Genomic DNA, 17281 nt, shown 5'->3' on the forward strand with positions numbered 1-17281 from the left:
AAAACGCAAGTTCCACAGCAAAAGTAGTGGAGGAAGTGAATTGTGTAGACTCCTCTGGATGGCATTTGCTTCAATGACTGCTCTTACTGAACAAGGGAGCAACATCCTCTCTTGAGTTGCATTGTGGGCAGCCATGGCACAGAAAAGCAGGAACTCAGGGAAGAACAAAAGATGGCCTTACACATTCAAAGAGGAGGCCTGTTAACTGCAGGAATTTTTTTTTTTTTTTGGAAACATCAAAAAGGCATTGGTTCCTTTTTGATGTTAATAAATTTCTGCAGTACTGTGAATATGAATTCATGACTTAGGACTGTGTCTCTTACATTACAATTTAATTGCATAAACAATACCAATAATAGCAGTACCCTGTCAAAATACAAATATTGTGGGATGAGATTTTGGCCATATTTATTACAGAGTATATTATCTTTGTCTACAGTAGCCATTTTTGGAAGAAAAGGGAAAAATCCCTGTCTCGTGCATGGTATCGTGTCATTCCACGTGTCACTTCTCGCGTGTGTTTTCGTGACAAAACGTAACTTGTAGACCAGACAGACTCGTCGGAGATACCTTGTGGTAAAAGATCTTGTAATGTGTGACCCCCTCTCGCTGATCAGTCATGTAGTGTGCAAACCGCAACGACTTCAAGATTCCCGATTACTAGACAGCAAGTTGTGTAGTGTGAACAGTACAGTGATCTGACGACTTTGAAAGTCAGGTAGTGTGAACCTGGCCTTAACCCTTTTGCGCGGACGGTCACACCGGTGCGATTAGAAAACTAGATTGGAAAAATTCTTGCTATTTTTAGCGATTTAACATTCAAAAAGATCGTTCCCTTTCATGTACAACACATGTACAACATGTTCTGGAATGGCAATAAAAACATCATTATCCTTAATGGCAACCGCAAATCCACGTTTCGGTGCCTGGATTCCAGTTGTTTCTGCGAATTGCAGCGATCCATTTGCTTCCGTTTTCTTTAGCTTTCGGCAGTCTGTAAAAAGAGAGCTCCGACTGCTTGTTGAATCTATGTGTACAGTCAATCGCACAACAGCTCTTTCCCATTTTAGATGTGTTTTTTTGTGTTTTCGCGGCATTCAAGCTGAACGCTAACGCTGTCTTTCTGCCACTCAGTGGGTGTAATCCGCAATGACTCCACCCATTGTGACGTCACATACATAACCTCTATATGTAGCCTAGCAGCTCATATCCCTCCAATCCCCACCCAATTTTTTTTTTTTTTTTACGGATCTGCATGATTCACGTGGGTCACATTTTCAGGTCGGAAAATCCGAAAAAAATCATCCCTTCTTATTGCACTGTATATATAATACAATTTGACAGCATTTCTTTTTACTATTTTTGCACTGTAAATAAAACACTTTGCACTAAAGTGCTATTTGTTGCTGTTTTGAAAAAAATCTTTAATAAAAGGAAATGGCTAAAGAACAATTGGTCAGTGTTATCAAGCTGGTCCTATGGATCCTGGCTGTAGAGCTCCCAAGTGTTACAGTAACTAGATCATGGTGTAGCCACATAAGATGGATACCAAAATCAATCAAAACCTTGCCATCATGGCTGCCATATGCCTGATCTGAGTATTGGGATTAATCTGCGAGTCAAAAGTAACAGGCCTCCATATCTTGCAATACAGACAAAAGTGACATTTTCCAAAGTTGCACAACTGTTGGGTTTTTTCAATCTAATTTTGGTGAAAACTAGTCAGAGATGAATAATATTGTATCACAAAATGGGCATGTTCAGTAGTTGATCACACCAAGAAGGAGTTCACATAAGACGAAAGCGGAGGACTCAAGGTAGCACGTCCTTTAGCATTTATACCTCATAATTTTGCATTAATCACAAATACTATGCCACCACTGTGGAAGTTCACCTTGTAATGCAGTTAACATAATTTTGCAATATAGTGATGGTGCTTGTTATTCAATTCAATTACCCTCATACCCTAGAGTGTGTTCCATCTTAATTGTGAGTTGTGACCACAATTTAGTAGTTTATTTTTAGACAGACTCTATGACCTCAGGTGTCCAAACTACATGGATTTGTTTTTGGCCTTGTGCTAGGTGACTCTTTAAGTAAAGTACTTCTGAGTGTGGTACGATTTTTAGGAAGCTAGAACAAGTTAATAACATCTAAAAAAACTCTATGAATTATAAATGATTATTCCCTAGTTCTCTTTTCCCAGGCATTACAGAAAACTATTCACAGATGAATAATACTGTATCACAAAATGGGCGTGTTCAGTAGTTGATCACATCAAGAGGCCTGGTCTATGACATGGTGACCTGAGTGCGCTCTCAGATTGTTCGTTATTGCACGAAAAGCCTAAAAGTCATTTAACAACAAATGATCTGACGATGGCTAGCTGCACTCCTGAGGGCTGTACTACAAAGTGAGGTAACTGGTTTATCCAGGTAACTTCAGGAGTAACTTTGTGACGTCCGGTGTAACTTCCGGATTAACCCATACTACAAAAGGTGGATAAGTCTTGCCCAGGGTATGTTGTCATGGCAATTTACGCTGCATCTCTAAACTGCTCCAAGCAGGTTATCTTCATGGTTAACTCAATGTTACCCTATATAAGCATCACCCCTTCCGTCCACAATCTTGTTGTGAAAAATGCCGGCACATTTGGAAGACCCAGTCAACATTGGTGCACGGATTGTGAGAGGCTCACTCCGCAGGGCGAGGATGTTTAGAGACCGTCAGAATCCTCTACCTTACCCTGATGATGTTCTCTATGAAAGATATTGATTCTCATCTGAGGGAATTCAGTATCTTTGCCGGCTTCTAGGGCCAGACGTCTCCAATGGCACTCGCCGGAGTAATGTTATGAGTAATGAGTATCACTGTTGAACAGACAGTGTGCCTTGCTTTGCAATATTTTGCCAGCGGACACTTCATGTATTCCATCAGTGATGCTGAACATCTGAGCAAGAATACTGTATGCTGTGCAGTTTGCAAGGTGGTACTTGCTCTCACTAAACTGCTGGATGCATTTGTTGTTCCCTGGCCATTTAAACGTTCTAAAGTTCAAAGAGGCTTTTTATGTGATCACAGGTAATTCGCAGTATAAAAATACTTGGTCTATTTTTAATATGCATAGGCTAAGCCTATATACAAAACACATTTTTTTCCATAGAAATCCCGAGGGTGATTGGTGCAATTGACTGTACGCATATCCCCATTTGAGTGCCCTTGGGAGAACATGAGGGGGATTATGTGAATAGGAAGTCATTTCACAGTAGCAATGTTCAGGTATTTGATCATATTGTATTTGATCTGACATGTAGGCTAGTCTACATTATTTTGTCCTTAAAACTTCTACTTATATTCAAGACAATTAAAGACACATTAGGTGGTGATTTTCTTACAATGGTAGTATGTTAAAATGGCCTGAAATCCTTTGTCAGATGACATGTGATCCCCATTTAATGGTGACCAGTCTGGGAAGCTAGGTGGCCTGGGTTGGTGCATGATTCACGCATTTTTCAGGAATCTACTCTTGGTCAGAGATTTGAACAAGGTAAGACAAGCACCCCCCTATATTTCACACATCATGCTGTATTGTGACAATTTCTTTCTATCGTTCAAAGGGCGTTTTGATGGCCTGCTGCTTGGGGACAGAGGCAACCCGTGTCTGCGTTACCTGATGACCCTCTATCCTGACCCACAAACAAGGGAACAAATAAAATATAATGTGTCTTACAGTAACACAAGGGTCAGGATAGAGATGACATTTGAGGGCATCAAAGCACGCTTTGCTTGCCTGCAAGGCTTGCGGGTGCGTCCGGAGCGGGCATGTGTGGTGGTGGCAGCATGTGTGGTGCTCCATAACATTGCTACTATTAGAAAAGAAAGCGCACCATGCCAGTTGCAGATGCCACCAGATGCAGTGGACCCGGTGACGTTGGATCACCCAACAGGAAGAGCCGTTAGAGAGGCCATCACAAATAAATTTTTCCACCAATAAAAAAAAAGACATGAATTTATTCTTTCTTGATTCATGTATTTATTTATTGGCATTCTCCCTTTCCTAAAAATTAGAAGAAAAAAGTTACAGATGGTAGAGACAAATTGATCAAAGGATGGTCAATGTATAGTAATACCTTTTTGTCATGTTCCAGCTTTTCTATTTCCAGTTTAAGTTTTTTTATTTGTAGCATTTTTTTCTGGCAATCGAGCTCAAGCATACGCTTATAGAGCGACCGCACATTATCAGATCCAGTCTGCACAGCAAAACACATTGAGAGAACATGGCATGCAGGATTCGGCATCATTAGTGTTACATATTGTCAGTATGAATAATCCTTTTAATAGCAAAGGAAAAGCTACCCTTTGAGTTCTCTGAGAGGGGGTAGCCATGGGTGGGGAGAGTGGTTGATTTAGCTCCTCCTGAAAGACAATAATGCAATTGCCAACTGACCAAAGCTTTGTTCTCTTGAAAGTTCATTCTCATTCAATAGATGTATGACTGGAAATACCAGCTCATGACAATTTGCCATACATATCAAAGTATTAGCCTATGTTAGTCACTGTTTAATAGATATTAAATAAGTGATGAAATGGGTCAACCTGGATGTGTGTTTCCGACATGGCTGACATGGTCTCCTCACCCAAGTCCTCCTTAAAAAAAAAAAAAATTAAAGAGAAAAGCTGTTAAGGTGTGTCAACATATCAGCATTGATAAATCCACAGAACTCCTCAATTATTTCCACACTTATCTCTACCTGAGAGTCAGATGAGGGGCATGCTGGTGGCTGGAGCAGATCAATAGTATCCCCCTCAACTGTACATAAGACAGGCATGTAAACTACATAAAATTATTTTAAACTGGGCAACCAAAACAATTGATATGATATTACCCTGTACATAAAGGGTGGACATTGAGCTGCCACCAGGGTCAGAACTGACAGCCCCCTCAACCCCCTGCATTATGGGCCTTCCTCTGTTGTTCGCCATGGCCAACTCCTCTGCCTGTGAAAATGTAGCAGGAGGTGGCCCTCCTCCAGTTTTCACTATCTCTGCCTTTTTTCTGTTTGCTGTGAACACATGAATATGCTATTATAAGAGTAGGCTACACACCACAGTATTAATGATGAGAACTATTAATGCATACCACTTGATATAATATTGTTATATTTCATCCTGACTTGTTGCCAGGTGTACTTTCCACTGGGGTTGCAGCTGAAATGATTGTTAGAATGCAGTTATTCTTAACACAATAGCATTACATTCATAGGCCTACAGGTAGCCCTACAGCCTAGGTGCTTTAGAGAGTAGATCTTAAATCATTAACAGTGGGTAACGGGTCAATGTCAGAAATGTAGCCCATGTGTAGGCTATAATTAAACTATCCTAATTGTTTTCACATATTTAGATAGAATATTTCACCTGTCCTTACATCTCAATCATATTACTATAATAAAAGAAGAGTGCGTAAGACAAAATAGATAACTCAAGAACAATGTTCTTACGAATTTAGTCCATGGCTTTGTTGGCCGCCACGGTGTTAGATTTAGCTGTTAACGTTTCTTTAAACTCCTAATATCCTGAAAATATCGGGGAAAATACGGAGCACGAGCCATTGTGCAAACTCTGCCTGCGTTGCCGAACACGCCCCTTTTATACGAACGCACGCAAACTCATATTAAGTTAACACCGAATCAACTAACCGACGTCTTAATCACCGTCGTAGTATAGTTTAACACCAGTTTAGGCAATCAGAGTTTGTCAACCCTGACTTTCCTTGATAACCCCGAGTTAAATCTGAGTAGGTTAAACTCCCTTCGTAGCACAGCCTTCTGTCTGCTTACTCGACTTAATTGAAACCGCTCAGCGGAAGCTATCATCTGCTCGTGGTGATCGAAACCGAGAGAACCGCTCAGCGCGTTTGCACATTACTTGTCCATTACAAATTTCCGCTCGGCACTCAATTTAACGTCAGCTTGTTTAGCCAGTTAAGCAGATGACATCCAGCAAAATCTGTGCACAAGAGACAACTATCACATCGAGCTTGGTTAATGATCCCTGTAAACAGTGTACGAAATACCCGGTGGCAATCGGGGGTCCCCCCTATACCCACACCTGCTGACATGTAGGTTTCAAAATACGGGAGGGGGGAGGGGGGGCAATTGCTCTGTCAGCTATCTTAGCTGCGCTTCAGAACTGTACTACTTAGACCGGAGTATCACGAGTTTCACGCGCAGCTGCGTGTTAAGCTAAATGTGATTGCTGTTAACAGCACGCACGGGTTCAGCTGATTCGCAGTTGAACTGTCTGGAAACCGGAAGTTGGAGATCTACACAGAACCAGAGCCCGTCTATATAGATGTTCTCTGCCAGAACATAGTTAACAAGAATGCCACTTAATGACATAATTTACGATTGTTTGCGAGTTGGATCCTCAGTGTAATATAAATATTATAGGCGACTGTAATTGTTATTAGGCTTATATATTTCTTATACAATTCACTTCACATCCGCCAAAAATAAAGTTTATTTCCCTGCAATAAATAAATAAGACCATTCCTGAATCCTGTCGTCATTGAAGTGTCTGAAAGGGAACTAAAGTTACGACTTTATTGTAACCCTCGATTTATAAGCATTTTGGTCTGGATCGTGCTTGAATTACTGTATCATTACTCAAGGACGTGCATAGACATGTGTTTTGGATAAGAGTGGCTGTGAAATAAGTAAATGTGTTCGATCGCTAAATTGTTTGTTGTATATACAGTACATATTTCTTTTTGTTGAAAATTGACGGTGCCGAACGGCGCAAAAATCCTGGTGATGAATACAGAGTGCACTATTTAGATTAAGCGTGTTTTGCCTGTCTTTGTGATTAGAAAAAAAAAAAAAAACAGCCTACAATTTTTCGAAGATGTAGAGCGCTATCTCCGCAAACCTTAATTATAGGACTATATAAAGAGATATGCCTATATAGCTTTTATTTCACAGTCAAAGCGGGGGTTGTAGATATTAAATAAATAATTGTATGTAGTGCCTGGATTGTGTTTCATAGACGATCTGGCAACTTGGGTAACGTCAGACAAACATACAAAACTTATGGATCCGTGTATGACGATTATTCATAATAAAGTTTGCCATGCAATGTGCTTTATTTTATGAAGACCTGCGTCTTTTGACCACAACTTTTGAATCATTGCATTGAAAAGCGAATACATTATTTTGTGTTTATTTTTCATACTAAGTGGGATGTCATGTCAGCTGTATGTTAGAGACAATGCAGAAATTTGCTGCGATTTCAAAACCGGATTACTCGACAACGCTGTCGCTCAGAGAAACAATCGTAGTAGGCCTATCATCGGAAAAGGTAAATTCGGCTGTTTATTTTGATATATGCGGTAAATTGTGAAGCGATCGTGACTTGTTCAATCGAGAAACAGGAGTGTGAAAATGGGTGAAGAAATTAGTAAATATATTACTTTGCAGAAGTTTGATCTGTCTTCATAACGTGATTACTTCGGTATGTATAGGCCTATGAGACTAGCATCATTACAAAGCTCCGGTTCCGCTCTTTCTTGTGATAGGCTATGTGTTCCATATCTATGCAATATGAGCTCATGAGTAATTCAAACAAAAGTAATGGGTGTGGAGATGGACGCAGAGCTGTATGCAGATTGTAACTATGATTAAATTTGATGTAAATTCTAAATTATTTTTATCGCCAACACTTAGGGTTGCCACCTTTGATTTGTGGAAAAACCGGACCACTTGGACTCCCTGACGCAGTTGCACTCACTCTGGACTCCTTTGTCTGCTGCTGTCCCTTTCTACATTAAAAAGATTTTTTTTTTTACTTTAACGTGTAAACATATACTGTCTAATTATAATCTACTGTAAAATCTAATCATATGTCCAAAGGTAGGCCTATACTCCCTTTATAAATGAAAACATGATTAGATGTATTATAATAGATTATAAACAACTATTTAACTTAATGAATTTGGGCAACCTAACACTGACATTTCTCATCTCTTTTTTGCACTTACTTTATTGCCACAATCCGTAGATAAGTAGTTGTGGCCGTGAAGCACTCCGTGGTATACACTGCTAAGTTCCGCTATTGCTAGCCTGTCTTCCTCTGGTGAACCTTTTTTGTCATAAAAGTTAAAATGACTAGATTTTTTGTGTTTACTTAATACAAATCTCTGGTGCTTCTTTGTTACTGCATGATTTCCAGCGCTGTTCTTCCTTCATATTTAACTGAAATTTTGGCTGGACACAGAACACAGATGGCGGGGAACGGGTCTCCTTGGGTGGGCCTTACCCATTCAGAAACGTTTTCTCTTTTCGACTAGTCTGAGTTGTACATTGTAAATTGTTTTTTCTTTGACGTTGGTGGCTCGTCCGATTTTGTTTTGTCGTCGTTGTCGTCGTCCGTCCCGCCCTTCACAAAACCGACAAAATAAACATAAAGTTAAAATAATAATAATAATAATAACGTTACGTCTAGCTAGGAATTGAACTCACGGTGGGGTCCAACACAGTTGATTCAAATGATCAACTCGTTATGAACTCCTGAAGCTGCTTAATAACAAACTGATCATTTGAATCAGCTGTGTTGGAGCAGGGAGAGATCTAAAACATGCAGGGCAGGGAGTCCTCCAGGAGAGGGTTGAGAAACACTGGCCTAGGCTTCTTCGTGAGCAATTCAACCGAGAAGAAGGGATGTGAATTTGGACGCAGACTTTAGGACTTTAAGAGTTAAAAGACATTTTTAGTGACAATTGCAGGTGACAAATAATTTTTAATTTTTTTTCCAGAGACCCCTCCCAAAACTTGCTGTTGAGGCTTTCAGGGGGTCTCAAGTGTCGATCATGGGGTCTTGGACCCCCATATTTCGCACCCTGTCTGCAAATGAAGGAGCATGAATTAAACGGGAAGTAAAATTTTTTTTTGTTTATAAAATATCTTTCTCATAATTAGTTATTTAATTGATCTTTTAAAAACTAGCACACCTGTGGGCCAATCAACATACCCCTTGGGTTTCGGATGTCCCCGGTGTGAAATTTTGACAGGCTCGCTCTGTAAATTACTTCAGCGAGCAGTCAAGTTCAAGTTCAATTTTATTGTCGTGTAAAAAATACAGTGACATACTTGTGCTCCAACTCTCTCTGCCTTAACATGAAGGGCACACCATCACAAAATCAACAAAGAAGGACACTACAGACTTAGACTATGTAGGCCTACACCTTGCACACGTAGATATACATTTTATACACAGAATACAGTACACAGTAACATTACATTATATACACAGAATACAGTATACATTATATACACAGAATACAATACACAATAAAATTACATATTATACAACTACAATGTGCAGTGCATATGGTTGTGTCAGCTGTTCAGCAACCTGATTGCCTGTGGGAAATAACTGTTACTGAGACGGGTGGTGCGTGATTTGATGTTCCGGTAACGTTCTTTCAATGGAAGAAGTGAGAACAGAACATGAGCGGGCTGGTTGGTGTCCTTAATGATGTTTTGGGCTTTCTTTTTGCATCGAGTGGTATAGATGTTATGAAGTGGCTTTGACGTGTACAGACCGGGGACATAAGTCAATTCACTAAGCAGCTCGACTGTAATGCAGTTCACCCCTCTGCTCCAGCAATGAGCAGCACATTCAACAAGGAGAATATGAAGAGGAGGAAGTAGGGATCATACATGGCGTTCTGAGGCTGTGAGAACCAATGTTTATATCAAGGATACGGCCATGCAATACTTACAGATGGAAATGAGAGTTCTTGCCTGCTAGCAGATGGGGTTACGACCTTAGAATCAATCTTAGTCAAAATCCACAGCTCTGCACCCACAGTTTTTTGTTGCTAATAGCAACCTCATCCGATTCAGTAAGTGCAATGGAGCTCATTTGATGAGACATGTTATGATTATGAAATCTGCAAAGACTCATCCTTAAACATGACTGATAATTACACCCATATAGACAGTATCCTTGGCCCCCACCCATAAAGTGGTATGTTTTGCATATAATTGGGGGATGGTACAAGGATCACTCCTGGGACTAGGTGCTGATAGAATTTTGGGTTGATGGGACAGGGTTCAGCATTGTAGTGTTACCATGTGTGAAGGAGAGCCTTCACCACCTCTCCCTAGAAACTAAGTGTTAATTGTTAATCACTTGTTAATTGTGTGCACCTGTGTTAATTTGTATGAGGACCGGCCTATTTGATAACGAGCCACACGTTACTAATTGAAGCCTGATTAAATACAGGTGTGGCTGGGGAGCAGGGAGAGGCTTGTTTTGTCTCTGCTGTTGGTGTATGCAGTTTTCTTTGTCTTTGGTTTGTTGTATTTTAAAATAAATTATTGGTTTCTTTTAACCATTGCTCTTTTTGGGAGAAGTGTCAGCCAGTTTCAACACACCATAGCTGCCTATTTCCTGGACAGGGACCACTTCGTGCAGTGATAATGTTGCATGCTGTGTCACAGGAAATGAGGGTTCAATTTTTTGGCAGGTATACCCCCCAGCCAATCCAGGCCACTACAGGTTTCACATGTAATCACTCATCCTGCAACCTGCTGCAATATCAGTCACCTGCATTGTCTTATATTGGTCCTACTTTGTAAAAGAGCCAGTGGTTCCAGGAAGAAGTTGTCCATTAGTCCTGATCTAGCACAAGTTTTGCTGTTTAGTAATAATTTAGGTTAGTTTTTTGTTCATAGGTCAGCACCTGTGAACAACATCTGCTTTGGGCAAATTGCTGGGTTTAATCAACACTATGGTGGGAAGTTATCCTTGCAAACCATATCACTTTTAATCAGGCCGTCACAATGTTAAGCAATGGTTTGCTGAGTCTGTTAGTGAAATGAAAATAGATACAGTGGATAAAAAAAGTCTACACACCCTTATGAAATTGCAGATTTTTGAAATGTAAAGACAGAATAACATAAATGTCAGACTCTTTCCATCTGTAATGTGACCTTCCAACTAACAAAAATCCAAAAAACAAATAATTACTAGGAAGTTAGGTACATTTTAAATAATAAAAAAGACTACAACACCCTGATTGCATAAGTCTGCACACCCTGCTCCACTAATACATTGTGGAAGCACCTTTTGCATTATTACAGCAGCATGTCTTTATTACGTCTTTATTAACTTTGCACATGTAGACTTTGGAATTTTATCCCACTTTTCTTTGCAAAAAAGTTCCAAGTTCCTTCAACTTGTGAGGAGATCTCCTGTGTACATCTCTCTTTAGTTCATTTCACAGGTTTTCGATGGAAGTGAGGTCTGGGCGCTGACTGGGCCATTCCAAGACTTTGATTTTCATTTTCTGAAGCCATGCCTCGGTCGACTTGGATGTGTGCCTTGGGTCATTGTCATGTTGGAAGGTGAAATTCCTCTTCAGCTTTCTGACAGAGGCCAGCAGGTTTTGTGCCAAAATATCTTGATATTTGGAGCTATTCATTATCCCATCTATCTTGACAAGAGCCCCTGATCCAGCTGAAGAGACCAAAGGCATGATGCTACAACCACCATGTTTCAAAGTCAGTATGATGTTCCTTGGATGATGAGCTTTATTGGCTTTGCGCCAAACATATCTTTTACAATTTAGGCCGAAAAGTTCATCCTTTGTCTTGTCAGACCATAGCACATTTTCCCACATGGTTTGGGGTGACAGAATGAATTTTTTGGCATAATTTAGACTTAAGGGCTTGGATGTTCTTTTTTTGTAAGAAAGGGGTTCCATCTTGCCACCCTACCCCATAGCCCAGACATGTGCAAAATACGAGAGATGGTGGTCACATGCAAGGAGTGACCGGTACCTGCCAGAAATTCCTGTAGCTCCTTCAGTGTTGCTGTTGGCCTCTTGGTAGCCTCCCTGATAAGTTTTCTCCTCGTTCTCTCATCAACTTTGGAGGGTCATCCTGATCTTTGCAATGTCTCTGTGGGGCCACATTTTCTCCACTTACTGATAATGGTTTTGATAGTACTCCATGGTACAGCCAGTGCCTTCCATATTCTTTTATATCCCTCTCCTGATTGGTACTTTTCAACAGTTAGCTCTCGCAGTTTCTTTTGCAATTCTTTGCAGACCATGGCTCTCCCAGTAGGATGCAACCCCAAACATTCAAGCAAATCCTACAGCAAGAGCTGACTTTAATCTGGGTTTAATCAGAATCACTTTCATTGATGGCAGGTGTATGCTATTTACCTACAGGCATGATTTTGAATGTGATTGGTTAACTCTGAACACAGAGCCCCCATTATGAAAGGGTGTGCAGACTTATGCAATCAGGGTGTTGTAGTTTTTTAAAAATGTTCCTAATAATTAACTTTTTTTTCTCTGGATTTTTGTTTGTTGGAAGATCACATTACAGATGGATTACATTGTTGTTATTTTTGTCTTTACATTTCAAAAACCTGCAATTTCATAAGGGTGTGTAGACTTTTTATATCCACTGTATGACACCTCTGTACATGGAATGCCTTGTTGAGGTTATTTGAGTTTATTATATTTTGCTTGCTATTCACACCGAATACATTACTAAACAGTTTGTTCACATCTCTAACCTCCTTAGCACCATTTTCAGGCACAACTCTTCCCCCTAGCACAGACCCAAAATCCCCTCTCATCATGACCAGAGCTGGGTAAAGATACATCAAAATGTATCTTGTTACAGAATACAATATACCCCTCAGATAAATCTATCAAAATAAAACACAAAATACTGGTGCACAAATTGCATGTATTTTGTATTTTCAAAATACAGGAAAATAAATTTATAACATTGGGCATTCTGAATTTGTACAAAATGGCAGAACATTCAGACTTTTATAAAGTTCAAAGTTTATTGTCATATGCACAGTAAAGAAACAAGTTCCCTGTACAATGAAATTCTTCCTTTGCCTTCCACTTATGAGTGCTGTTAGGAGTAAAACACAAGAAAACACAAGAATTTAATAAAGAAAATATATAAAACAGGTCGGAGAGTGTAAGGAAAAAAAATAAATAAAGGATATATACATTAAATGTGCAAAAAGGACATCAGTGCAGTGTAGGATGTGCAATGTTGATGCAATGTCAGTTCCATTCCATTGCACAGTTGGTTGCAGTGTGGATGTGTATGTGTGAATGTATGCATGGGCTAGACCGGGGAGGTGTGTATTTGTGTATTTGACCCATTCAAGATGGCTGTTGGATAGAAGCTGTTCCTGAGTCTGGATGTTCTGCATTTCACACTTCTGTACCTCTTGCCAGAGGGTAGAAGTGTGAACAGTTCGCACTGGGGGTGGGTGTAGTCCCTGACAATGGAGCAGGCTCTTTTGTGGACTCTTTGATGATAGATGTCCTGCAGAGAGGGTAGCGGTGTCTTAACAATCCTTTCAGCAGTTTTAACCACTCTCTGCAGACGCTTACGGTCCATTTCAGTGGTACTCCCATACCACACCATGATGCAGCTGGTCAAGATGCTTTCACTGATGCAGCTGTAGAAGTTGCTGAGGATCTGTGGTGACATGCCAAATTTCCTCAGCCTCCTCAGGAAATACAGCCGCTGTTGTGCCTTTTTGACCAGCTGGGTGGTGTTAAGTGTCCAAGTGAAGTCATCACATATGTAGACGCCCAGGAATTTGGAACTGCTCACCCTTTCCACCTCAAGCCTATAGATGATCAGTGGCTGATGAGTTTTCCTCTCCTTTCTCATGTCCACGATCATTTCCCTGGTCTTGTCTGTGTTGAGGGTGAGATTGTTCTCCTCACACCATGTCACCAGATTTGCCACCTCATCCCTGTATGCTGTCTCATCACCGCCAGTAATGAGTCCGATGACAGTGGTGTCGTCAGCAAATTTCAGGATGGTGTTGTCCTTGTGAGAGGCGACACAGTCGTGTGTAAACAGTGTGTAGAGCATGGGGCTGAGGACGCATCCTTGTGGGGTGCCGGTGTTCATCACGATGTTACTACATGTTGTATTTCCTATTCTGACAGCTTGTGGCCTGCCAGTGAGGAAATCTAACATTCAGTCACAGAGTGTGGGGCTGAGACCAAGGTGCAGCAGTTTGCTGGTGAGCTTGTACACAAGGCTCTGGTGAGAGTTTGAACCCTACAGGAAGGGTGAACAGGAAGTAGAATGCTACTGTATCTAAGCAAAACTGTAAAAAAAAATACTGAAAATAGTATGCCTTGTACAGTATGTAGAAACTTGCTCTCCGTCCAGTTCAAAGACATGGCAGTTGAGACCCAACCACTTCAATTAGTAGCCTATTTAATTGCCTATAAGAACAACTAACTTTTCAAATATTTCTGGTCTTAACCGCCTCCTGTGCGGATGGAGTATTATTCCTGCAAATGACAACAGTCTCTCAACCGGAGCTGAGGAGGTGAGGGTTAAATTGTGTTAAATTGAGCAAAAAGGAGCTTGATCGGTGGGTACAGCTCCAGAGAAAGCAGGTCCCTTCTGGTGTCCTCCAGAAAATGAAGGGTCTCTAATTTAGCTTTGCTGTGGCTTGTGATCTCTGGTCTTTCCCAGACTTATACATCTAGCTAAAACTTGCTGGCTGCCCATGGCTAACCAGTCTTAGGGTGTACTCACACTAGGTGATCCGTACCGTGCCCGAGCACGTCTGACCCCCAAAGTCCAGTTTGTTTCTGTCCTTTCTTCTGTTCAGTCTCCTTTTTGATATTTTTGTAAAGCCATGTAGGTTCAGAAGTCACAAGAGTAAGACGAAATAACAAGATAAAAGACAATAACAAGTCAACCATGTGTTCAGAGTAGATTGGGCAAACCTACAGTATGCATCAGGGAGAGTGAGCCCCTTTCCAGGCAGTAAGAAAATTGCAAGCAGAAACTGATGCAATAGATCTCAGAGAACAGCAGGGTAGTCAAGAGACCCTCCGGAATTGGCAGCACATAAATAAACCACCAAGCCTCTAAGAGAGCCTAAATATACAAGCATACAGTTTCCCAGTACAAGACTGACTCTTTATCATAAGTGGGCATTGACTGGAAACCTAACCAAACCAAACAAAACTTTAAAAAGTGGAATTCAGTAATGCATTTGTTGTTTTTTCTTCCTTATCTGAACTCTTTCATACAGGAATTGAACTTGAGGTCTTTGTTGTTCAAAACAATTATCTTATTCATTGTGTGATATTTCAAGACCATCTCAGCCGTCCACCATGACTCTGAATATAATACCTGGACAGGAGCCAATGATATAAAACATAAAGAGAGATAGAATGTAAACGCAAGTTGGAGGAGCTATCACATTATCAAAAAAACAAAAAACAAAACAAAAAAACCCACAAATTAAAACACTATGGAATCATAATTTTAATAGGTACATTATATCAATTTGCAGAATTTTTACTTTTTTGTTGAGGGTCGAAGATCCCTCTGTGCAGTGATGGGACATTGTACTCTAAGGTGTGCTGTCAAAACTAAGTCACAGTTCCTATAGATCCCATGGCACTTACTGAGAGCACTAGTTTATGATCCCTTGAGTCCTTGATGAATTCCCAATATGGCTTATTCAGTCTGGCCAGCTAAAAGTCCTCACCCTGTCTCTTTTGGTAATTAGCCAGTGCCACTGAAAATCACTATGGCGTGGGGAAATCCTTGGCACACTCCGCAGCATAATGCATCATTACATTAAATTATTCTGCAGTTAAGCAGACACTCTTTCCAGTGTGACCTACACATAGCTTACAGTTTGCATGTTATCTATTTATACAGATGGTTATTCACTGAGGCAATCTGGGTTAAGTACCTTGCCCCAAGGTACAACAATAAGAACCCACTTAGGAAACATATCCTTAACCTCTGGGTTTTGAGTCCTGATCCTTCACAACTGCACCACACCATGTCCACCACACAGCCTGTTCACATTCCTTAGAGATTCTGCCCATTTGTCAGCTGCACATTCATACTGCGAATGTCCCATTCCACCACATCCCAAAGGTGCTCTATTGGATTGAGATCTGGTGGCTGTGGAGGCCATTGGACAACTCGTTGTCATGTTCCTGGAACCAGTTTGAGATGACATGTGCTTTGTGGCATGCAACGTTATCCTGCTGGAAGTAGCCATTAGAGGATGGGTAGACCGTGGTCATAAAGGGATGCACATGGTCAGCAACAATACTCAGGTGGGCTGTGGCATTTAAATGATGCTCAATTGGTATTAAGGTGCCTAATGTATGCCGAGAAAATGTTCCCCACACCATTACACTACCACCTCCAACCTGAACCGTTGACACAAGGCAGGATGGAGCCATTGATTCATGTTGTTTACGCCACATTCTGGCCCTACCATTTGCATGTTGCAGCAGTAATCGAGATATGTCAGACCTAGCAATATTTTTCCAATCGTCTACTGTCCAGTTTTGGTGACCCTGTGCCCAGTGTAGCCTCAGTTTCCTGTTCTTAACTGACAGGAGTAGTACCCGGAGGGGTCTTCTGCTGCTGTAGCCTATCCACCTCAGTGTTCGACATATTGTATGTTCAGAAATGCTTTTCTGTATAGCACTGTTGTAACATATGGTTATTTGGGTTACTGTCAGCTTGGACCAGTCTGGCCATTCTCCTCTGACCTCTATATCATTAATAAGGTGTTTTTGCCCACAGAACCACCGCTTGCTGGATGTTTTTTGTTTTTCACACTGTTCTCTACACACTCTAGAGCAGTGTTTCTCAACCCTCTCCTGGAGGACTCCCTGCCCTGCATGTTTTAGATCTCTCCCTGCTCCAACACAGCTGATTCAAATGATCAGTTTGTTATTAAGCAGCTTCAGGAGTTCATAATGAGTTGATCATTTGAATCAGCTGTGTTGGAGCAGGGAGAGATCTAAAACATGCAGGGCAGGGGGTCCACCAAGAGAGAGCTGAGAAACACTGCTCTAGAGATTGCTGTGCATGAAAATCCCAGGAGATCAGCAGTTTCTGAGATACTCAAACCACCCCATCTGGCACCAACAATCATCTCACGGTCAAAGTCACTTAAATCAGATTTCCTACCCATTCTGACGATTCTGATTCTGGTCATTTTTTTCATAAATCAATGCTATTGGCCACCCTTTACATCTGTCTGTGGGTTTTACAAATATTTAACCAATGAAAAGTATTAAAAAGAGCTTGTGACTAAATCTAGTAACTCCATTGGATTCTCAAACTGTCGGCAAAACCTCATAGCTCCACCCCGCCTCCATCTTGAATGAAGTGCAAGTGCTGCACACAGCAGAGCTATAGGTAAACAGTGATGAGGG

General features: G+C 40.9%; 1 pseudogene; it reads left to right on the plus strand.

Annotated features, from left to right (window-relative positions):
• Window positions 1-2640: 2640 nt before the first annotated feature.
• On the plus strand, window positions 2641-3994 carry LOC118770008 (annotated as a pseudogene).
• The last annotated feature ends 13287 nt before the right edge of the window (window positions 3995-17281 follow it).

The sequence above is a fragment of the Megalops cyprinoides genome, chromosome 22, assembly GCF_013368585.1.
Source record: "Megalops cyprinoides isolate fMegCyp1 chromosome 22, fMegCyp1.pri, whole genome shotgun sequence".
Lineage (NCBI taxonomy): Eukaryota > Metazoa > Chordata > Actinopteri > Elopiformes > Megalopidae > Megalops > Megalops cyprinoides.